This window comes from Agrilus planipennis, unplaced genomic scaffold (genome assembly GCF_000699045.2).
Source record: "Agrilus planipennis isolate EAB-ADULT unplaced genomic scaffold, Apla_2.0 scaffold110, whole genome shotgun sequence".
NCBI classification, from domain to species: Eukaryota; Metazoa; Arthropoda; class Insecta; order Coleoptera; family Buprestidae; genus Agrilus; species Agrilus planipennis.
Window position 1 is genome coordinate 590,339 of NW_020438935.1, and position 19,309 is coordinate 609,647.

General features: G+C 35.4%; 1 protein-coding gene across 5 annotated transcripts in view; it reads left to right on the forward strand.

Moving 5' to 3' along the window:
* The window catches only part of LOC108736292 (sex peptide receptor), a 298,323-nt gene that overhangs the window by 68,288 nt on the left and 210,726 nt on the right, over positions 1-19,309 (forward strand). For all 5 annotated transcript variants that reach the window (XM_025974306.1, XM_025974303.1, XM_025974307.1 and 2 more), the window contains exon 2: positions 8,007-8,337. The gene's annotated coding sequence lies outside the window, so the exon portion shown is untranslated. The remainder of the gene's footprint in view (positions 1-8,006; positions 8,338-19,309) is intronic.

The window sequence follows — 19,309 nt, forward strand, 5'->3', positions numbered from 1 at the left end:
GGCGGATGATGAGGATATCGTGGGTAGAAAAGGTTAGAAATGAAGAGGTATTGGAAAGAATAGGAGAACAGAGGACTCTATGGAAGTCAATAAAAAATAGGCGAGATAGGTTGGTAGGACACCTTCTTAAACATAAAGGTCTAGTCAGAGACATATTAGTGGCAGAAACGGGAGTTAGGAGGGGTAGAGGTAGACGTAGATTAGATTACTGTTCGCAAATAGTTAAGGATGTGGGCTGTTCTAGTTTTAGGGAAATGCGAAATTTAGCTCAGGATAGGAGGTACGTGTCCAACCAGTCTTAGGACTGACGACCTTATGATGATGATGAAATAATAACGTGTTTATAGTCGTTAGAGATGACGAGTTTTTAATGGCCGAAACATTATCAGAGCTATATAAAATTGAATTATATTTCTTTTGAGTAAAATAGACTTCACAAATATTGACTTTCGTTATTACTGAGTGCCATAAAAATAAATTCAAATACTTGTATCAGTACGTAGTCATCTATCCGGCAAAGAAACTCTGTCAAGAATGAAACATACAATTTCATTCGATGTTGTATGTATAAACAGATCCTTTTTTCCTTCAGGAAAACTGTTTCGATGAAGTCGTCCGATGTGAAAAATGGAACTGGGGTTGCTGCGGAAACTCGTGTAGAGAAAAAGGTAGTAAATACTAAATAATATATTGAAAGTAAACGTAAAAGTAAAGGAAAGCAAATAGAAACGGTACGTTATCATCTTCTGTTTGTTTTTACGACCGATTTCACAGATTGACATCTTCAATCCGGCCTACAGATGAGTTTTTGAAAAATAATTTTTTTACAGACCGTAGCACCCGAGCCGTATAACAAAATACGTTCAAATTACAACTGTTGGAGTTATTAAAAAAAAAAAACATGGGAAGCTACCTTGGTAGATACAGTTAGAACTTTCACAATTGGCATGGTTCGCAATAAAAATGCCACATTTACGTTCTTTTTAGCAGTTACTCACAGAATGGCTATTTTTACTCACGACAGATATTGTAAGGAATATTGTAAACATAGAAAAGAGATATCAGGTAGGAAAAAAAACATTGGAAGCTGACCTGCTAGTAGCTATCGGCAGTTCTAAAAACGTCATTTCAAAATATTGTCAGTAGATTGCGCTTATGAAATGCATGTTTGATTCATCATAAGATCTTCAGTCCTAAGACTGGTTGGACACGTATTTCAACCTTTCCTATCCTGACCTAATTCTCGCATTTCCCACATCTTTAACTGTTTGTGAATAGTAATCTAATCTAGGTTCACCTTTACTGCTCTTGGCTCCTGTATCTCCTTCTAATGTCTCTAATCAACCCTTCATTCCTGAGAAGGTATCCCACCAACCTATCTCCCCTATTTGTTATTGACTTCCACAGCGTTATCTGCTTTTATAAAAGTGGCTTCGTTCCTACTTGCGTGTTGTTATAATTTTGTGACTTACATTTGTAGTTAATTGGTTAACGAACGTCCATTTCCACTATTAGTTTGTTAGTTTTTATTTTGTTGGACGAAATTATTAATTTTGAACTCAGTGTAACGATTATAATGGTTATAATCTCCAAAGGCAATAGAGTTTCCAAATGTTTGTAGTCGCCCCCTTAAGAAATGCCAACTCACCTTTGGAAACTGAGTAACGAAATACATATTTTGAAGAGAAATTTTCCGTTATTATATTGTAACGACCATGAGCGTGATTGTTTGCGATCGGGCATACGTGTGTGTGAGCGGCTTATCGATTCGCCGACTAGCCGCGGGCGTTTTTCTTCATGTGCGCCGTATCTGTAAACGTGTATGTCGTACCTGCGTTCTCTGGACGGCTGGAGAATGTTCCCGAAAGGAGGCGAGGGAGTATAAAAAGGAAGAGACGATCGCCGAAGTAGAGTAGAAATAAATTGACCGTTGCAGAAATGAATTAAGAAATAAATAGACAGTGATAGAAGTGAAATAAATAGAATAATTACATAAGTTACTAATAATTTAATAGTGTTTTTAAGTCCTTTAATAATAATTAGTGTAAATAAATAGTTTTTGTCGTTGTGAGTCTTAAAAGTTAATTTGTTAAATCCACGAACATTACAATATTATGTTTAATACGTTTGCATTCATGGTTGTTTCACAACGTGAAACTGGCGTTAACGGCATACGTATGAATTGGTGTAGAAAGGACCGAAGTTGCCATTGTTCAGTTTCCTTACAATATAGGTCAGTAGGGGAAAACTGGCGTGGCGTCTGGAAGTGATTAAACAGTTGCCAATCCAATGAAGGACAAATTGCATTTCACGTTTACATACATCTATCTTCTTGCGGATTCATGAGATTCTATGTAAATCTACGCCTTGAATTCAAATGTTCAATGCATATGTTACTGGAATGGACCTATGCTTAGTTTCACCTATAACAGTAGACATTGGTCATTACTTCGAACTGGTAATATAACAGTAGGAATGTTCTAGAACAAGCACACTGAAGAAGATGTACATATATTATTGTTTTGTTAAGCTATTGTGTATTATGACACTTAAATGATATCAGTATCTACAAAGGTATGGTAGGTCAAAGTTTTGAAAATAGGCTATGTCAGTCGTCAGTGGCTCAACAAAGAAGACATTTTGTTGCAGAACTAATTTGCGATCCTGTTACAAAGGTGGATGAAGTTTTCGACGTATTTTTTGGCAATTAAATATAAGTAGGTATACCTACCTTCGAGTTTAATTGAGCTCGGCAACATTTGTGCGAAATTTCCTGACTCAGTGTTCTAGCCTGGTGTTTTGATCGATACATTGCGACATTTCAAGCATCCAGATCCAGGGGTTTGGGCTGCACGTTTATCCTTTTGTATATGTAGACTTCCTTTGGTACATATCATGCTTCCAGACAGTTAAAACGTATTGTATTATGGTATTAAAAGAGAGTTAGATTCTAGATTGTGACAATATGCCGCCATCTACTGGTTTTTGCTGCTAAATAAAGAATTTCAAATGCTAGAATTGAAGTTTCTAAGATATTCTCTTGTTTTTAAGTTTGTAGAAGTAGATATCGATTGATCTATGACAGATGTTTATTGTAGAAGTGCAGAAGAGATGCTCCAAAGCGCGAGTGTTTAGTATGACAGAGTTCGCCTTCCTAAATTGACCCGATTTTATCGTACAATGCTCCACCCCCCGTCTGCGTGTCTATAATGTTCAGCGTTATTAATAACGGTGAAGTAGAAATTTACATTGGATATCGAACAACATCTTGACATGTTTAATAAACTGCCACGTTCGCACGCCTGTTGGGAAGATACGTCTTGATCTAGATCGATTACAATCTCATCACGTCTTGGTCCCCATTATACATGTAATTGTACATAACTCTAGAGTAGGATGGAATGGGAGATAAACGGGAGAGCAGGGTAGGAGAATTATTACATCATGTTTCGGCATAGGTAACGTATGTATGTGTACGAACATGGTCTCATGAACGATCTACTGTTGTAAGAATACACGTCATGAATAATAGATCAGTCAGGAGCTTAGTCTCGACATTATTAGCATTAACGATCGCGGATTTGCTTTTAAAGCAAACACTGCCATTGTGTTAACGTTTACATAAAGTTTAACTGTTCCGGTTACAGCGTACGGATTGCGTCGGAAATGTCAGCAATTATGTATAGAGAAGATCTCTTGCGAGTAAAGAAATGTAGTTGGATATTATCTACGGATTTACTTCTTTATTAGAGTTACACTCGTGTATAAATTGTTAAAGTCGCAAATTCACGTATCAGGGAATTTTTACAGTAAAAGTACCAACGCGAAAATATTCGGGTCAACGGAGTAACAAATACATAAACTTCAGAAAGAATTTTTACATTCATCTCCATATGGTACTTGGTTCAAAGACTAGCTTGAAACTTCTTTCTAGTTCTGAGTTGATCTTCTCATTTCTCAAAAACTGAAACTCACATAACTAAACCCCAACCATTTGGGAACACTAGTCTCATCTTCCCTTGCCTCTCATTGCTCCTATTTCTGTTTCTCTAGCTAACCCTTCATGCCTCACGAAGCATCCCACTATTCTATCTTTCCATTACCTCATTGGCTTCCGTAGCGTTTTTGCTATATTACTCTTTTTGATACTTTCTCATTTTGACGTGACAACGTCTTATAATTCGATGACGCACGAAAAAACATGACTCATGCGGCGTTACCTCGCTCTGAGGCGTTCCATTTAAGGCTTGAAGTGCAAGCGAGAGTGCGGAACGAGCGACAAAGAGGCCTCCGCGTTCGGCAGCGTTCGACATCTGTCTCTCTCCTACTTGAGTGAGCGATGCGTCCGCGTGGACAGCTGCTATAGAATAATACATTGCCATTTACCTCCTTCTCTATATCCATACAAAATATCTATCAAACAAATAAAATTAAAATTTTCTTTTGAAAAATGAAACCATTCCATCAGTATTTTCTTATGACGTTGTCACGTTCAACTATCGTCAGTAAACCGACGTTACAGACAACCGATTTTTTTAACATTTTCTATATCTATGACATTATTTTCACAATCCCCCTATAACACCATATCTCAAACATTTTCAATTTTGGTTCTAAACACAGTTTCACAAAACTTGTGTAGATGATGAATGTCTATTTATAATTTTATAATTATGTGCCTATTCTAAAGTAGCTACGCTCTGCTTTGTTTCCATATATTTTGAAGTTTTAATCATTGACGGCTCCTAACAAAAAACTTCCAAAGAAATTAATACTAAAACTTCACGTTCTTCTATAGAAACTAATTTCGACAGTTGTACTGAATAAGAACTTTATTTAATTTTCTCATTTCATTTTGAAACTGCTGATGCTTATTCAACTACGCGTCAAAGAAATGAATTTAGAATTGCACTTAAAATATAAGTTTTAAACAGTATCAAAATCGGAATCTACGTGATATAAACTTTTAGGTAATATGAGATATAAACGCTAAAATACAAGCCCCATGTTGTCGGTAGTTACTGTGCCTTCATCCGTTACAAATCACTATTAAATACTTTAAAAGAAATAACTATTACATATAGTTGGTACGATCAAACTTGGTATAGTCCGCAATAAATTATGTGCAAGAATAGACGTATCTTCTTTCTTGTATGCGCTGCAATTCCTATCTGACATCTCTTTTCTAGGCTTACGATATTCTTTACAACGTTTGTCGTGAGTAAAAGTGGGCGTTCTGACTACAACCGCTCTAGTCTAGTTGTTAAGTTGAAAGAAGAAAGTAAATGCGTCAGTTTTATTGCAGACTATGACAATTTTGAACATTCCAACTATACCTAATACTTTCCATTATAGGTTTCGTTTGCGTTGATGCTCTAAATACGTGTCGAAGATGATCGACGACCACATGAAACTAATTTTTTTTATTCATGGGTAAAAGTACTTTTTTTTCTAGATAAATGACTAGAAATGAAGAAGTATCTGAAGGAATGGGAGAACAAAGGACTCTATGGAAGTCAATAAAAAATAGGCGAGATAGGTTGGTAGGTCAGTTTTTCAGGCATGAAGGTCTAGTCAGGGACATATTAGAGGCAGAGACAGGAGTTAAGAGGAGTAGAGGTAGACCTAGATTAGAATACTGTTCGAAGATAGTTGAGGATGTGGGATGTTCTAGTTTTAGGGAAATGCGAAGATTAGCTTAGGATAGGACTGACGATCTTATGATAATGAAATGCTACTCTATGCCCTTCTTCTGTACTTCTGATAGTGTGTGTACAAAATTTTATGGTAGGTCAGGTTAGCTTATTTTATTCCCCATTCCCCATACCCTATGTCTATTTCTGTACCCTTGACAATCTGTGTACTAAATCAATGTAAACCAAAAAATCTCAAGCGGTGTTTAAGAGTTGAATAATAATTCCAATAGATTTTGGATATGCCATACATTTATAAAATGTTTTATCACTTTAGGCGAATGAAACTTTCTAGTGGAATAACTAATGTCGTTATTTTCCGATGGAGGAGATTCTTGGGGTGTAGTGGTGAAATTCTGAACGCGAATATTAACTAAAGACTTAAGAAATTTTGAATTTAACCGCACAGTCTCTCACATTACATCCAGCAAGACATGTTAGACTTAATAACATAAATTTATACTTGTTCTCTGCAGACGTTTAACCATTTATTGTACTGTGTGTGAGGTTGTACTTGGTAGCAGAATATTGTGAAAGGGAGGTAATTAATTACGGGAAATATCTGAAACATGGCAATTATCCTTTCGTGCGTATTACCCATGTTTGAGGCTATTCGGGTTTCTTAGATGTTAATAAAAAAGTGAATTTGCTTGTCTAGCTACCGCCGTGGATTAGAATAATCTTCTAATGAATATGCGGAAGGTGTTTCACAAAAAATGATTTTTTATTTCGTAAAATCCTTCAGGATTTTATGGAAATTTGGAACAGGACATAAAATTGCTTCTTTATGTTCCCCTCTGGATGAATATATTAAAACGCCTAAAAGAACATGAAATCACAGATTACATGATCCCATGATGGTAACAGATATTGCGTTTTATTTTTTTTTTGTATTTTAAAATTATGGAGCGTCCTGATATGTGGTAACATTATTAGAGTATTGGACTAATGATTTNCTCTGGATGAATATATTAAAACGCCTAAAAGAACATGAAATCACAGATTACATGATCCCATGATGGTAACAGATATTGCGTTTTATTTTTTTTTTGTATTTTAAAATTATGGAGCGTCCTGATATGTGGTAACATTATTAGAGTATTGGACTAATGATTTAATTATATTAATATCGCTTATTACGATTAGTAGATTCTAATTGTAGGACGTAGAGACGCAAATAATTCTCGGTCAAGCACTTTGTAATTTTGGTTAATAATTTTTGCCTTTGTGCTACATTTAGTGGACATTTAAATTGCAGAACTGTTTCAAAAAACATTGGCAATTACTTAGCAATTAATGCTTAACCGTGATGTAAAATTGGCCAAATTAGAGGTTGATTTCATGCCTTGTACCAAGCATTGCGCCATCTTCATCTTTGTCGCTTAAAGTTTCTCTGTAAAAGGTGTAATTAGCGTTAGTGGAGTAATTAATGTCTGCATTAACTTAAGCGTTTCTATTTTATTGCGATTGTTACGATTTACAGTGTGATTCACAAAAAATACTTAACGGAAAAATTATAATAAATTAAACTTTGTGTCAATGTAGTATTTCTAACTAAAGAACTACTAAATTGACTTGCGTGTTCACGGAGAAATCTAAATTTTTATGATAACTAGCAAAAATAGTAAGTCTGTATTAGGTAACTTGTAATAATCTTAATTTTGACATGTTTTTTTTAAATTATTTCATGTTTTTTAATTATTACAATTTAATTTGGTGAATGAATAGNCTGCTGGGATTTTATTTTTACAAATTCGGGTCCAAATTGTAATTTTTATTCTTTTCGCTTACGAAGCAACGGGCTAGTGGGATAAATTGTAAATATTGATTTAATATTTAGGTAAATTTTCCTTTTTCATTTTCTCCGTGTTGTTTTAAATTAAAATTACCATCATGCTATACCTACTATATAGAATTATTAGTATCAAATGTACTTCTGTCTTTTAAGAATGAGAATATAGCAAAAGTAAAAACGATATCGTTAAAAACCAAGTTTCTTTCTTCATTATAAAATTGCTTCACTATGAAAGAAACAATCGCATAATGTCCAATATCAAATTTTAATTGTAGCATTAATTGAAGTAATGTTACTGTAGATTTTGTTTTAACGTAAGATCAACCGAATGTTGTTTTATTAAATATTACAATTTTAATTTTAATTAATTGAGTAAACTCTGAAAAAGCATTTCTTTATAATAATATTATTTAAGTATTATTCACAATTCTACGTCCACGTTCTATATATTTTATTAACGAATGTAAAATTGTAGTGTTAAATACGATAAATAAGTTGATGCTGTCTTCTATTTTTAGATATTACCTGTTTATGCTGACAGTGACTTTCACTCGTAATCCTGCGCAGTCCTGCTAAAGTTGCCGCAAGCTTTAACAGCCAATAAAGAAGCTCGCATGTGCCTGGACTACGATCCACTCCATCGATCGGTGGTCAGTAAATCGCGAACGCGGAACGTTCTGTGCGACTTTATGCGGTACGCGTGTGTTATATTCGATAAAAAAACAGTTTAATTAAAACAATTAGCGTGGCGTTATTAGGACCTTTTAGTGTCATCAATATTTGAAGTGACTGAAGCTTAATTTGGTGTATCCACTGCGCTTTTTGTCCTGATAGAGACTTAAATAATGGGTAAGTCAAATTTCTTTTTAATCCGCAGGATTGTTGACTTATTGTTTATTTATATGATAACTTAAGATGTTGGACCAAGACGATTTAATGATAATAAATTAGTTTAGCGATCGTCGATGTTATAAATCGAATTATTCACCATCTTAGGGTTTGGAGTCAAAAACGACTAATAACTAAACGTTTAGAGGGATTCAATTGTGACATTCTAAATTTGTAGCCTTGAGATATAAATAAGTCATGAAAATTTAAATATTGAACACATTTCTATGAGTATTTCTTAGAATTCCTCGACAAAAACATGTAAGTACTACTTGTTAAACCCAGAAGTGAACGTTTCTCGAAATATTTCGTGAAAATTTAAGTTTTTTTCCGATTACGATCCATTAGTTGTACTTTTGTTGGTTTAATTTGTACAGAGGTTGGGCCCTTTAATTAAATGCAATTGAAATATCCGTTACAGCCAAATCTGCCAGATTACAGCGATTACATTAGCATTTGCACTGCCCGAACGCGTTTAATGCAATCAAGGCAAATCCTTGTTACAACCAAACTAAAACGGATATCTTTGCACGCTAAAGCGTTTAACACCGCACGCCGTTTAATTTAAATGATTTTCCAACAATATTTCTCTAATTAACTGAGAAGATGCTTCATACTGTAAACACCAATAGCAATTTTTAAAACTTTGATGAAAAGTTATGACATTCATTTTCATTAGGAATAATTTTGTGAAAACTGAATAGGATGGTACACTCAAATAGAAAAATTCTGGTTAATGAGACTATTATGATAACTGGCACAATCTCTTGAGATAATACTTTGTGGGGAAAATACGTCTGGAATCCTAGAATGCCGTTCGAGGAGTCCTGGAGGAGTTTTACTATTATTATTATCATTATGTTTCATTGCCTTCAGTTGATGATGGTAGGGGGTTGTCTCTTTCTTATCTATAGAGGGTTGTTAGAAGAGATGAGGAGAGAAGGAGATTGAAGGACTATTTAAGGAATATCATTGCTCCAGTACTTGCCAAGGCGATAACCAATGTCTATACGTTTGTACATCCAGGGGTTTTGATTTCAATACCATCAACCAACATCTTATAAATCTGCGAGGTTGTAAATTTTCAACTTTTAATAATTTCGTCGAAAATTCAAAGAAAACACCGAACCTACAGCAACTGGACCAAGAGGAAGTCAAAAACACCCCAAAGCCTAACTCAGAGCGTTCCATTATGAATGAATAGCTGAAGGTTGGCTATGCAAATTTGTAAAATGTTGGTTACTTATTGTTAAAACTACTGTTTCTCGAGAGACATAGGTACAAAAATATATCCGCCTCTTTCACAAGATTCGCCACCCTGAAGATATTGTACCAATTTTCCTAATAATTCAGCTATATTTCGTTTAGTTTCTGTAGCGATGTGACCTTCAGTTTGACCGCGCAAAGTAGAAAAGAACAGCACTAGGCCAGAAAAGAAAGGAGACAACTCTCGGCCAAACTTTTAATCAGTGAGGAGCGTATAGTCCCTACAGTACTGTACGGAAAAATTGACCATTTTTTCCACTACAATTGCATTCCTCAAATGTGCTGTTACTGGTACCAATTACTATTGAAAATATCAACGAGATGTTTATTTATATTTGAAGACATTATTAAAGGTTTTAATGCTTGTTTTCGACTCTCACTACTATTCATGATTGAACAAAACTTTTGGCAGGCACTGTATGAAAAAGTATGTTTAATGAACAAGAGTCGAGAGTATAATGAGCTTTTTTCTCCCTACCTACGATTTTGTCAGCGCGCATCCAAGACATTAGAAGGGGCACATCGCTAGAGAAAGTAAATGAAGTATATCTATAACAGTACACTAAAAGCTATTAGTATGTTAATCGCTGTCAGTTCATTCGTTATTCATCATCCCACCCTGAACTAATCTTGATATTTCACTAAAAGACCATCCTGAGCTATCAGACTTCCTAAATATTGTAAATTAGCCACTTCTTCTAATTTTTCGTCTCCTACTTTTACATTCACTTCCCTACTTTTTAGATAATTTAAAATTTTGAACTGACTGAGCTGATCCAATTTACAGACGACAACTTTGTTTAGGACGTGTCTGATTTGATTGCTTTATTATGTTTATTCTTTGCTAAATAGTACTTCCAGGAATCTTGCTAAATTTATAAATTACTTCAGAAAACTAATTTTAATTGGATTAAAAAGTTTAGATGAAAGCGAGTCAGAAATTTTTCAACGCATTTTTTTTTTTCGATTAGATGGCTTCAGATTGTTCTACTTCATGTAGTCTATTCAGGAAACATGAAACGACAGTAAGCTTTAATCATTCCTGGAAAATGTATATACCTATACATACATATAACAGGTCAATTGAAAAGTCCCCGGCCTAAAATAGTAAAACACATTTTTTTTGCAAAATTCGTTTTTTTTATTCAACATAATTCCCTTAAAGGGTGATACACTGATTATAGCGATCCTCCAACTTTTCGATACCATTTTTGTAGTACGACTTGTCCTTTGCTTCAAAATAGGCCTCAGTTTCGGCAATCACCTCTTCATTCGACAAAAATTTTTTCCCAACGAGCATTCTTTTGAGATCTGAGAACAGGAAGTAGTCGCTGGGGGCCAGATCTGGAGAATACGGTGGATGCGGAAGCAATTCGAAGCCCAATTCATGAATTTTTGCCATCGTTTTCACTGACTTGTGAGACGGTGCATTGTCTTGGTGAAGTAGGACTTTCTTTTTCTGCAAATGCGGTCGTTTCTCGGCGATTTCGTCCTTCAAACGGTCCAATAACGCTATGTAATAGTCGCTGTTGATGGTCCTTCCTTTTTCAAGGTAGTCAATGAAAATTATTCCACGCGCATCCCAAAATAGAGACGCCATAACCTTGCCAGCCGACTGTTGCGTTTTTGCACGCTTTGGAGCGGGTTCATCGTGTGCAGTCCACTCCGATGACTGTCGATTGGACTTCGGAGTGAAATGATGGAGCCATGTTTCATCCATTGTCATATATCGACGCTAAAACTCGGGTTTATTACGCGTGATCATCTTCAAACACTGTTCTGAATCATCAACTCGTCGTTGTTTTTGGTCAAAAGTGAGCTCGCGCGGCACCCACTTTGCACAGAGCTTTCTCATACCCAAATATTCGTGAATGATGTGATGAATACGTTCCGTTGATATCTGTAGAGTGTCTACTATTTCATTCAATTTCAATTTACGGTCATTCAAAATCATTTTATGGATTTTTTTAATGTTTTCGTCCGTAACAGACTCTTTTGGGCGTCCACTGCGTTCACCGTCTTCGGTGCTCATTTCACCACGTCTAAACTTAGCATACCAATCCTTGATGGTTGATTTTCCTGGGGCAGTGCCCGGGAATTCGTTATCAAGCCAAGTTTTTGCTTCAACTATATTTTTTCCCTTCAAAAAGCAATATTTTATCAACACGCGAAATTCCTTTTCATCCATTTTTTTCACAATAACAAAAGTTGCTTCACTAAAAATGCTATAATTCACAAACTAATGATCCGACAGCCGTCAAATTTATAGACGCGTCTTTTGAAGGTTAGGACTAACTGAAAATCGTATGGATTTAGTTCTGGTGCCGCCATCTATGTGTTAGGCCGGGGACTTTTCAATTGACCTATTATATACATGTATGTACATCAAACCATATAAATTCAGATCGTGCTCCTGTGGAGGTAAAAACATTAAAGAATCCTTGTTAACTAGGTAGATGTTCTCTAATGTTTTGTCTAAGAGCAATGGTTGAAGATAAAAGTTGGTGATGTAATTTTTTCTTTTATGGGCGTGTTGTTAAATGTTTGCTAGAAAATATTGAATGCAAATTTCAAATTCGTTAAATTTTGACGTAGAATAATACGCTCTTTTGTGGTTGGCAATAAAAGCGAGAAGAAGACTCAAGATATGTAAATTAAGTTTTAAATTGAAATAAAATGTAACGTTCCCTTAGAATTTCTTATAGAGTTGATTGTGGAAAGGTAACCAAAGTTTGCGTTTTGAAAAGTAAGCTTGATATTAAAATTTGTATAAAGAATGTCTTAAAAGTGTCGGCTTCTTCTTCTTGAATTGTAATTGTATACCATAAATATTAAATATTCGCATAAGAAACTTGAAAAATTTGGCTACAGCAATTTTGAGGCGTCTTTACAAGGCAGAACAGAGTAAATATTGAAGCATAGTTGTTGTGCAAGTATTAGCACATAAGAAGTCTACATGTTGTCAGTTCTAATACAGTTGACACTTTTAAATGTAGCTACTGCTTCTTAAATCTGAGAGACTGCTGTAAATATAAAAACATGGCTTAAAAACACAAAACTAACGTTATTCGGATTATAAAATTTGGTCGTGAACCGTGCGACAATCGTCCCGCATTCTTTAAACATAGAATACCGAGACCTATTTTTAGAGATATGATGTGTCAACATGCTTTATTAATTCCAAATGTCTTAATAAGTGTGTAGATTATTATTATTAATAGTGTTTTATATACAAGGTCTGTAGTAAAACGTTCAGGCTGTGATAATATCTTCATTCCTACAATTTTATTCCTATAAATCTTTCGTCATCATAAGGTCGTCAGTCCTAAGACTGATTGGACTCGCACCTTCACTCTTTTCTATCCTGAGCTAATCTTCGCATTTCCCTAAAACTAGAAAAACCCACATCCTTAACTATTTGCGAACAGTAATCTAATCTAGGTCTACCTCTACCCCTCCTGACTCCCGTTACTGCCTCTAATATGTCTCTGGCCAGATCTTCACGCTTGAGAAGATGTCCTACCAACCAATCTCGCTTATTTCTTATTGACTTTGATAGAGTCCTTTGTTCTCCTATTCTTCCTTATAACTCTTCATTTCTAACCTTCTTTATCCACGGTATCTACATCATTCTCCTGTAACACCACATTTTGAACGCTTCTAACCCTTTCTTTTCCGCAGCGTCTACCGCGCATGTTTCGCACCCGTATAGGGCCGCGCTGAGGACGTATTAAGAAAGAGTAGGATAACAGAGGCCGCTGTGAAAGTCAATAGGACCTTTCTCTGGTATGAAGGGGTAGTTAGAGAGGTAGTACAAGCAGAAAGAGGAGTTAATATGGTTAGAACTAGACCTAGATAAGACTGCTATCACTAAATAAATAAGGACGTCGGATGTTCTAGGTTTAGGGAAATTCGAAAAGTAGGATATTAGGAAAGAGTAGAAGTGCGTGTCCAACCAATCTTAGGACCGACGACCCAACGAAAATCAAATATTTACAAACACCACAACTTATGTACTCAATCATAAATTAAGTCTAAATGATACTTGACCGGGTTAATATAGAACATTGTATTTTTGGGCCTAAGAGTCATTGTATTACCGTTGAAATTTGTTGTCTTGCTTTGTATCAAATGCATTGTCGTGAGTTTTTCAACTGAACAGATAAAGTGTATACAGAAAATCCCCTTGACGTTATAAGATTTCTCTCAGGGCTGACACGAATGAAGTTATATTTTAGATAGATAAGGTAGGTAGTTTCAAGAAGTTTGAGACAGCCCTATTTATGCATGAAACGAAATAGTTCAATTTCTAGCGCTTTTCTCGTTAACAGAACAAAGAAGATTCAAGAATGAGTACCGACGTTTATCTTTAAAGTTAGTAGCGACTTTTGTAACTGACTACGGACTATCTTTCTGTCTTGGAAATGGAAATAGAACGGGGTTACGACAGGGTGCTTTACAAATTATCTCAAATTAATGAATAAAAATTGTTGTTGCTGACATACTGCCGGCGGGAATTGAACCCGGGACCTTTGACTTTATGCACTAATGCTTTCACCATTAAGCTATGAAAGGTGACAACAGGAAAAATGAAGAAACGTACTATTAGTCTAACTTCCACATTTTTACACTGTAAATTACAGTACGTATTTACATTTCTTCGTATTAAGATTATTTTATGTGAGCTTAACTTTGAGAACTGTCTGTCGAATGGAACAACATTTTTATTTATATGTATGTATTTATCATTTAAATACCATTATCAACGTCATATAATAATAAATTTTCCGCTAACGAGATCAGGACTTCCGCTGCTATGAATACGTTGTGAAAGTTTAGGGAATACGATTTATCAGCAACACGTTTAACATTTACCAACTAACTGCGGCAATATATCCAACCTGTGCTATCTACAAAGTGATACCCCATATCCGGGAATGCCGAAAATAAATCTCTTGCTCCATGATCTAATTTCATTGCCACCGAAAACTTTAACCCCAATGTGAAATACACGGACGCAGATGGTGCGTTTGAAACAAACTTCGAAACGTTACTTGTGTTTAATAATTAAAATATTCGATAGTCAGACACATCGATTAATATTTTAGACTTATGAAGTGCCACAAATGGCGTGGTGAACGCCATCTATGGTACAATACCATTTAGTGGGATTCAATATACGGTCCCTTTAGTTCAGCTAGTAGATATCCATCAACGTAAATGGATCTTGTTGAACATATTGAATTTCACTAACTGTCCATTTTACAACAGATGGCGTTCACCACGCCGTTTGTAGTATTTCATAAAACGTTGTCTGGATGGAGTCTGGTCTGATGAGATCCAACAATATCGTCTGATGAGATCCAACAATATCGAAGTCGCGTTCCTTATCTGGCAATTTCAACAATGAACTTCTTTAGAGGTAGATATGCCTATAGTGTCACCGATAAGGTTTTATGGAACTTTATTATAAAATAAAAATAATTAGATTATTATAGTTGGGGTGGTTCGTATCCTTAAATTCTTATTTAAGTCATTTGTACAATGTTGGTACATCTAAAATGATAAAATCATAGCCGAGCAGTCCAGTCAAGATGTTAAGGGTCGCTAGTGGAAGTCAAGGCCACGAAGATGCAGGGTGGTGAGACGGCTTACCGTTTTCACTCACCCTGTGATAGTTCCCTACCATTCTACATTCCCCTATTATTTAATAAAAGGTAGGGTAAGATTATTATCATATTATTAAATTATTAACTATAATTAGATTAGAAAATATCACAAATGGCGCATAAAACGCCATTTGTAGTACGATCCTACATTTTAGGATTACGTATGCTCAAACAAGGTCCATTTAAATATATGGATATCTACTTGCTGAAACGAATCCCGGCGTAGCTAACACCTCAACGTAATCCTAAAATGTAGCATCGTACTACAGATGGCGTTTTCCGCGACATTTGTGGTATTTTATAAAATGCGCTGTTAAGACAGCAGGTAAAAGTTGGTCTGTGTTCTGTCGGAGCTGCCTGCGACGCGCTGACGAGATCCAAAGAGATCGAAATCGCGATCCGCGTCTGGTAGTTTCGACAGAATACAGACCACTTCGAATTATTTTATTTTATAGTTAAATTATATAAACCACTTTCAATATTAGATTATAAGTGTTTACTGTATACCTCATTTATAACATGGTGGTGTAGTTATATCTGAAAATAAACATGAATATTCGCTATTTTTTGACACTAAGCTGGTTCTATATTCCCTGGATTGAGGAAAAATTCCCTTGTTTTGGAAACGCTAATCAAAAATCGAACAATTGACGGTCTTTAAATATTTTTTGATTTTGTATTAAGAAACATGTTGCAAACTTATTTTAGTGTGGTAAAACTAGCACCTACAGCAAGTCGAATATATGACTCTGACCTACTCTTCTGTTAACATCGAATTGTGTTTTGGTCACGCTACAGCCAATTGTGCAAATGATTGGGAATTTAATTAGGATCGACTTGGATAATTGCTTCCACTCCAAAACGTTCCAGACGTGATCACAACCTTTGTTGTTTATTTCGAAGCAAAACTGCAATCCAAACAATTCACCAATTATATGAATCATTTTCCTCTTTTCTCATTAACGAACCCTTTCCGGGCGTGGATTCCAATTTAGATCGCCAGAAACACCAGAAATTATTCCAACTAAGCATTCTATTCTGCCTTTTTTTATTGATCGATTCAAGAATATAAGTCGTTAAAACATTGTAGGACTTATCTATTTATTTTAGTAATACGTAGTTGAACGGTGTTTTCTAATTAATTTGTTTGAATAGCTTCCTGTTCGTTACCAACCGGAAATAAATGTTGACTAATTAATTGCATATTATTGTTGTAACTTGTAAATGGAATTAGTTTGTTCTTTGTCATTTGTGAGATTCACAGTTAAATTCAGAAAATGATAGTGAAAACGGCGTGAAAGCAAGTTGGAAGCGTAACCAGCGCCTTTTACCAAAATGAATGGCTTACACTTAGTCCTTAATTGCGTTAAGTAGGTGAGGTAGGGTCCTATTGATACGCGTGTTCTGATAAGCCTCCCTTACATTAAATATTAAAAAAAAAAGGCGTCGGGACAAGCTAGACTAGAAGCTCTTAGTAGCAATTCAGATTGATGTAACTACACCTAAATTGTTTAATAAGTTATGTATACTTCACCCTGATTGTGGGTTATTTGGACATTGTGTATTTTATTCCATCAACCTTACATCTCTATTAGTAGATACTAATAATATATGTGATGTAATTCATGATAATATCTTGTATAAATCGTAAATTCTAGTTAACAACAACTCGTTTCGCTGTTAGGATTCTAAGAATTCTTTGGAAAACTTTGATTGAAATATGAAACTTATTAATTTCCTTGCCTTATTGGGAATGTTTGTGTAATATTAATTCAGAAATTCCGCCTTACACAATTCCTTCTAGAATTGGTATATTATGTACATCACAAATACACAAAATTGTCATCTATTTAGATTAATAATGTTTGCTGCTTGAACTTTTTTCTCTCCCTTGATTCCATTTACCGCTTAAAGTGTAGTGTACTGGACTTTTTCTCATTAAAATGTAAATGGCTTTTAATTTTGTAAGCCCTCGTCGAAGAGCTGTACCTAGTGCCTATCCTGTTTCATTTTATCCAGATTTATTAGGTATATGGATTACGCTATTAAAAAGATCAGCAAATTCCCATGGTGTGTAGATATGTCAAGAAAAGATGGTTGATGCTTCGATAAATAAAACTTATCGCAAGCATCAACTGACGAAACACACATACCTATTCGTAAACTTCGCAACAGCTGGTACTTGATGGACAGTTCCTCTAGACTTGTGTTGGGAATAGGTAGGTAGTGGTTGGGGGGGGGGGGGAACGGACGAAATGAAGACAGAAGATATTAAAAAATTATGTGCGGAATATTGCTATTTCAGCAAGTCCAAGGAAACCACAGAAAAACTTGGACCAGGGCAGACTGATCTAGAATCGTACCGGTGTCCTCCTGAACTCTAAGCAATGGTCTAAACCTCTAGGTAAAATTAGTGACCAAACCAATGAACTTCCTAAAAAGCAGATTTGTATATTTTCCGAGTACAGGTGGTGTAGTCCATTAGTTGGTTAAATGTTACTATCATGTTATACGCTATGTCTGATTAATACTCCGGAAAAATTAAGGGAGAAGAGGGTACGTGAAAAACAAATAGAATGAGCCATCTCGCACCACTTAATGATATACAATCGAACAGTAACTACGGACTGCAGACTACTACTAATCGTCACACGCGCATTTGACCTACGTGCGAGCCAGTTGTTGCGAAGGTCACGAGTAGGTATGTGCGTTTCGTCACTTGACGCTTGCGATAATAAAATAACGCGGCTGCCAAACTGGCGACTATTCTTAATCATTGACGGCTCGTTAAATTGGGTAGTTATTGTGTATATTTTTTACACCCTCTACGTTGTGACGCTAGATGCACTCATTTAAAGTGCCTCCAGTTATAACCTTTCCAGTATTTAGGAATGCTGATCAGATATAGTGTCTATCCTTAAATAAAACCACATTTCAAACACTGTTTATTTTGACTGTAACTGTCGTTCATTCTTCACAACCGTACAGGGTCGTACTCCAAATATTAACAATAATTAACAGTTTGCGAGCATAGAAGTGATTCTTTTTAAAAGCAAGAGTCGAGATCCTGCGCTTTTATGTGTTTCACGTCGACTTGCCTGACCTCCTTTCGAAAGAAAATCGGCAACTTCTAGTTTTTCGTCCTTAATGTTTATATAAGGTTTAACCCTCTTTCACCTCCGTTACAAGGAAATTTTTAAGGATAAATGCTGATGATAAACTTCAGACTTAAAAATCAGCTGTTGTTTACTTTTCTAAATATTTTCAACATTCAGAACATTCGTCCTGATTATACAGTATTAGGTTATACAATATATATGATTGTACTTACTTACGCTAATTTTAGAACTGGCTCAGAATTCTTTTAATCCTTAGGCAGTTGCTTGTAGCTTCTTAATCAGATCAAATTTTGTAGTCGTTTTCGGTATTAATTAATTCCATGAACAGTTTATCCTCTTATCTGTCGTTCCTCGTGCTTGCTTTCCAGTTTCGCTGTTTACGTTTCCAAAGGATAATCGAATTAAGGAATAAACTGTTTAAAAAGAGGGCAAAGTTCTATCGCCATTTCTCGTTAATTAGAAATCAGCTGTTAGCCGTCCATAATTTTGCATTTTATAATTAATTTTTAGAATTAAAAGTAATTTTAGCAAAACAAAAATTTCGTTTCGCTTTCGTTGTCAATTCGGGCTCTGCAAACGTTGAAATCGGACTTATACTTAAATATTTCATCAGCCATCAATTCCTCTGTAACTATTAAGTAAAAGTATACTTCGTATAGTTTCTGTAGCGATGTGACCTTCAGTTTGACCGGCGCAAAGTAGAAAAGAACATCACTAGGCCAGAAAAGGAAGGAGACAACTCTCGGCCAAACTCTTAACCGGTGAGGAGCGTATAATCCGTACAGTACTGCACGGAAAAATTGACCATTTTATCCACTACAATTGCATTGCTCAAATGTGCTGTTATTGGTACCATTTACTACTGAAAATATCAACGAG